Source organism: Danio rerio, chromosome 7, assembly GCF_049306965.1.
Source record: "Danio rerio strain Tuebingen ecotype United States chromosome 7, GRCz12tu, whole genome shotgun sequence".
NCBI classification, from domain to species: domain Eukaryota; kingdom Metazoa; phylum Chordata; class Actinopteri; order Cypriniformes; family Danionidae; genus Danio; species Danio rerio.
The window spans coordinates 68,116,803-68,122,802 of record NC_133182.1 but is presented as its reverse complement, the minus strand read 5'-3'; positions in this window follow the sequence as shown (position 1 = coordinate 68,122,802).

Genomic DNA, 6,000 nt, shown 5'->3' with positions numbered 1-6,000 from the left:
ATATTTTTTTAAATTACTTCCTTATTTCTTATTCCTAACTTGAATACCTAAAACACATTAAAAATCTTGTAACTTCAAACAGAACTATTTAACAGAATATGAAGTACTTACCTCAACTCTTTCAACTAGAGATCAAATTTGCAATGAAATCTAAATTAGTAGATAAAGAGAAATATGTTACTAGTAAGACATCAAACTGACTTTATAAGTTATTGACTTATTTAATAATACAACTAAAACACAATTATACAAGAAGGGACTTTACAACAACATTATGAGGATCTGTTGATGGTTAAGTGGTGGAAGACATCAAGTTAAATACTAAAAAATAAATGCTCAGATACAATCATCAGAAGATTTAAATTACAAGAACAATAAGAATGAAGCTTCTTTATCAAAAAGTGGTTGATCGGGCTGCAACGTCCCTCATGAAAGTGGATGCCAACATGTCCTGTCAGCAAGAACTACTTAGAGTATATATTTAAACAATTCTCCAAACTGTTGGTTAGGTTTGAAAATGTTAATTAATGCATTTACTTACATGAACAAACAATGAACAATACATTTACTACTGTATTTGATCATGTTAGTTAATGTTAGTTAATGAAAATACAGTAGTACATTGTTAATTCATGTTAACTCATGGTGCATTAACTAATGTTAAAAAGCATGGACTTGGATGTTAATAATGCATGAGTAAATGTTAAATTATGATAAATAAATGCTGTACATGTGTTGTTCATGATTAGTTCATGTTAGAAAATGCATTGACTAATGAACCTTATTGTAAAGTATTACCCCATAATTTTTATAGTTGTATGAGTGAGACTCATGTTAACCTGTGCTTTTGGACTCCTGTTCTCCTGTGTCTACAAAGTCACTCACAGGTACATTCTGCGTCACTTCCGGTGTGTGGTATATTCCCATTCCATAAAGGATTGGTCATTGTAATTTTTTTCTGGTAAAAGTGTTTTGCATCCTGTTAATTTTTTTCTACAATGTTTCTAATTTTTTTTGTTTCTAAAATTTTGTTTCGGGCAACGTGTTGGTGCAGTAGTTAGTACTGTCGCCTCACAATAAGAAGGTCGCTTTTTGAGCCTCAGTCAGTTGGGTCTGTTGGCATTTCTGTGTGAAGTTTGCATGTTCTCCCCGCGTTCACGTGGGAGAGTGTAAGTGTGCTTCCCATTAACGGGTTGCAGCTGGAAGGGCATCCACTGCGTACAAATTATGCTGGATAAGCTGGCAGTTCTTTCCGCTGTGGCCACCCCAGATTAATAAAGGGACTAAGCCAAAAAAGAAAATGAATAAAATTTGTTTCGTCTGGGTAAAATCTTGGGAAAAAAAGTTTTTCCTATTGTTAGGATGGTGTTTTGTGTTTCTGTGTGTTTGATTTGATTCTAGATTGAGGGCGTGCCTTCAGCGCACCTGATGCTGGTCAGCACCCTTATTTCAACCCTGGCAGAGAGTTTGTCAGGGCCGCTGTCCATTGACTTGGCAGTTGGCCAGAGCTGCGCATTCTGCTTTGTTTCGCAACCATACACAATTAATGAAGACATTTAATGCATCCATTCCATTCACTTACATTTCACACTGATTGAACAAACTGATACTAATATTTTGATTATATTATTTCAATTGAGTTAAATAAATCTTCTTTTTGATTGTACTTTGCTTTTTAGGGCCCTATCATACACCCGGCGCAGTGTGGCGCAAGATGCAGCGCAATAGTCTTTTGGTAGTTTCAGCTTGGCGCAAGAGTCGTTTTGAGGCGTTGCGCTACGCTGTTTAAATAGCAAATGCATAAGCGCTCATTTGTGCGCCCATAGGTGTTCTGGTCTAAAAAGGAAGGCGTTCTGAGGCGGACCGCTGGCGCGTTGCTATTTTGAGAATCTATAATAGATTTTTCATTAGACCAAAACAAACCCGGTCTAAACTCCGGCGCAGAGTTGCGCCTCGCTTACGTACTGCTTAATACGCACAAGAGAGCAATAGGCAAACATCTTTACATATGAAAAAATTTAAATATTAAGGATATATATAGGATATAACAAGAATAGATATAGGATATAAATATAAAGGATTAAAATATTACAAAACATATTATTTTCTAGCCTACATAAATAAAAAAAATCACTGCTTTTATGTCTTCATCTCGGGAGGCTTTTTCAGTTCATTCATAACAATTTGCTTTTGTATACTGGTATTATTCAGCAGTATTATTTAATGTATCCATATTCATATTTGTTTTATTAAAAACAAGCTTAGATTTTTCCACCTGTCAGGTTTCAGACAATATGGGGCATGGCAGGTGTATTTGGAAATAATTCAGTAATTTGACCACACTTGGTCATTATTGTTCATTTATTCGTTTGCTAGAAATTAGAACTGAATTTAGAAATAGTTTTGAAACTAATCTTTGCACTTAACAAACAAAATTAATTATTTATAGGCTAATGGATGTCTGTGCGTAAAGCTTTCCCTATCCAAGAGCGAATGTGAAAGTGATCCATTATCTCTCATTCACACGCAGTAGATGCTCTGTTTAACAGTTTTCTGTTAAAAAACTGTCAACTGTTAACTGTTTGCTTGTGAAATGCTAATTTTTTCCACTTACTTACTTTGACTTACTTTGCGTCCTGTAAATAGCGAATGCGCTCCTGGCGCGGCAGCTGGCTCTTAAAGGGAATGGGAGATGAGACTCTAATTGGTTTATTCTCAAAACACACCTATAACTCATTAAGAAAATTAACTCAACCCTTTTAGCCCATGCGCCTTGGCGCAAAGCAGGACTTGGACTGACAGGCAGACAGACACTTTTCAATGCATTTGGAGCAACTTTTCCTGCGTAAATTGAATCGCTAAAACACTGGCTGTGCCTTGGGTCTCCAGGCCCTTATTCACTATACAGACCTCACAAAAAGACTTTGATTGATTGATTGATTGATTGATTGATTGATTGATTGATTAAAACTTTTTAACAGGAAGATGTCGTCTTAATATATATATATATATATATATATATATATATATATATATATATATATATTTTTTTTTTTTTTTTTTTTTTTTAATTTCATAGACAGACCGACCGAACTTCTGGAGTATCTTAACCTTTTAAGCAGTTGTGTTTTGACTTGTCCTTTATGAGCTTTAAGATTTTTTTTTTTTTCTTCTGTTGAACACAAAAGAAAATGTTCTAAAATACATATTATTGAAGTTCAATTTCACAGGAGCGAAAAAAAAAGTTTTTTTATTTAAATTCACATTTTATTTCAATATTTCCACATTTATTTTCAAACAAAATGAAAAAACGATTGAAACAAAATGTCTTGAAAGCTCTTTGAGAAATCCCTTTCTGACTGGTTGTTCAGAGTTCACAGTTATTGCAGTTGTTTAAAATGTCTTCACTGGGGGTATTTATATTCTTTACTGTGAGCTGCTTGTGGGCTGAGACATTTTTGCACCATTACATAAAGTGCATGCACATACATGCAGCGTGAAAGACTGCAACCCTGTATCATGGATTCTTTTGAATAAATATTTGCATAGAGCTTTCTTTATAACCCAAAGAAAAGGTGTCTTGGCACACATATTTTTCAGACAGACATCTGTTGGGGAGCACAAACATTCAAGTCAACCATCCAACATTTTCAAGTTCCATATTTTAATGACTTATTCACTTTCTTTTATTTCATCCACCAAAACCTATTCTTTTGTTTTTTGTATGTGAAAACACAACAAAATATCTAGAAACTACATTTAGAATAATTTAACAGAATATTAAGCACTCTACCCACTTCTTTTAAATAGAGATCAAGATTGCAATTAAATAAATAAAAATATAATTCAAGAGTTTATACTTGGCTGATGATTGATTATAAAGCTTGTTTGGCATGCTCGTGTTCTTGTGTAATGTCATCATCTACTGCCAAAGTTCAGTTCCAAAATTCAAGACCGTAGGAACAGAGGACGCATGAAATTTGATATCGAGGACGCATCTACAGTATGCAGACTTGTGCGCAAAACTCGCTTGAGAGGTACCTGAAGTCATTGTGGCTGAAAAAAAGAAGGTGGGAGGCACAGCATTTTATACAGGTTTATTATTAAAGTCCAGTCCAGAGGTAAAACTTATTTATCTCAGGAGTTTCCCTAAATAAAATGGTGAAAGTGAACATCACCATGAACATCTTACTAAAGGCATAAACACATTAAAAGTGTTTAATTGCTGAAGTTGCACACATTCTTGCTGAGGCAACAGTGCTAATCACTGATCTATCGTGCCAAGCATCTAGAAAAGGAAAAAAGTAGAGGTGGAAGGGGGGATTCTTCAAAACAAAGATGGCTGTTAAATGGAACTTAGGGTATTTATAGTGGCTTAGCAATCATCTGATTGGTGAATTATAAAGTGGATAATGCATGACCAGCCACTAGCAATTATAAGTATAACCAATTTTGAAACAACTTCACAAAGAAATTGACTGTATAAGTTATTAATTTGACATTAATTTATACAACTAAACATAACTAAATGTGGTATTAAAATTATACAATTATACAAAAAAAGACTTTATTATAACAGAATGAGGATCTGTTGATGGCTAATCAAATACAAAAATAAAAAACAATTAAAACTGCTCAGGTACAATGGTATGAATTTATTAATTTATTAATTTGATTTATGCGTTTCTCAAATTGAGTGTTTGAAATCATGATGAAACCAGAGGGCTGTTGCACAAGTGTAGAATTGGGAAAGCAGAAGGTCGCCTCGCACCCACTCATCTGAGAAATTTACTTTCAATTACTTTCATGCCGAGATTTGAATCATATGCAAAGTTGAAATCTTTTAACAATTTCACACTTTTTCCGAAATTTGATAGGACATCCATTAACTCAGGAACTTTATCATTAAGATTAATTGCAAACACTTATCCAAAACTGCACATGTTTTATCTGTTCAATTTAGTTGATCTATTTTATCATCTATATACACTTTAATCTCACATTCATTTGTTATATATATATATATATATATATATATATATATATATATATATATATATATATATATATATATATATATATATATACAAAATCAAACATGGAGAGTCTCAAAAAACCCTTTTTTATGAGGAACTTTCTTCCGCCTTTGATTCAAATCATAAGCTGACAGTTAAACAGGTGAGCAGGCATCTTTTAAACTGTAGATCTGTAGTGTCTGCTTTTTGCTGGTTGTATGTGGGTGGAGTAAAACACAAAGGGTAAGGAGGCTTTACGGGTGCTGATATTACTAAAATATATCAGAGCTATCTGCCAATCAGATTTAAGAACCTGACAGAACTGTTGTATGTATATATATATATATATATATATATATATATATATATATATATATATATATATATATATATATATATATATACAACTTGATGTTATTTGATGTATGAGATTATATTTTTGTGTAATTATATATAGTAGTAAACATTTGAAGTGGATATAAGAAATGTTTTTGTCTAACACAAGAATGGGTGTTTTCCAATAGTTTTATTACAAACTTGAATCATGTTTTGTTCTGCTTCAAATGTTGACTACTATATGTGAGTGTGTGTACAGAGGGTAAAAAAAGTATTGAACACATCGCCGTTTTTGTAAAGGTGCTGCTGGCAAGAAATTGTCACCAGATGTCAGTATCAACCAAAACAATTAGTACATAAAAAGGGTTGGGGTGCAAACACCTTTTCACAGAGATAGTCTTGTATTTTGTTTTGCTTTAATAATAAAAATCATCACTTTAAAACTGTATGATGTGGTTCCTTGGGTTATCTTTGACTAATATTCAATATAATCACAAACTTGCAAAATGAAAATCAGTAAGGGGGCAAACACTTTTATAACACTACACATGACAAGCGCTATGGGTGAATTAGGTAAGCTAAAATGTCTGTAGTATATGTGTTCGAGTGAGATTGTGTGGGTGTTTTCAAGTGATGTGTTGTAGCTAGA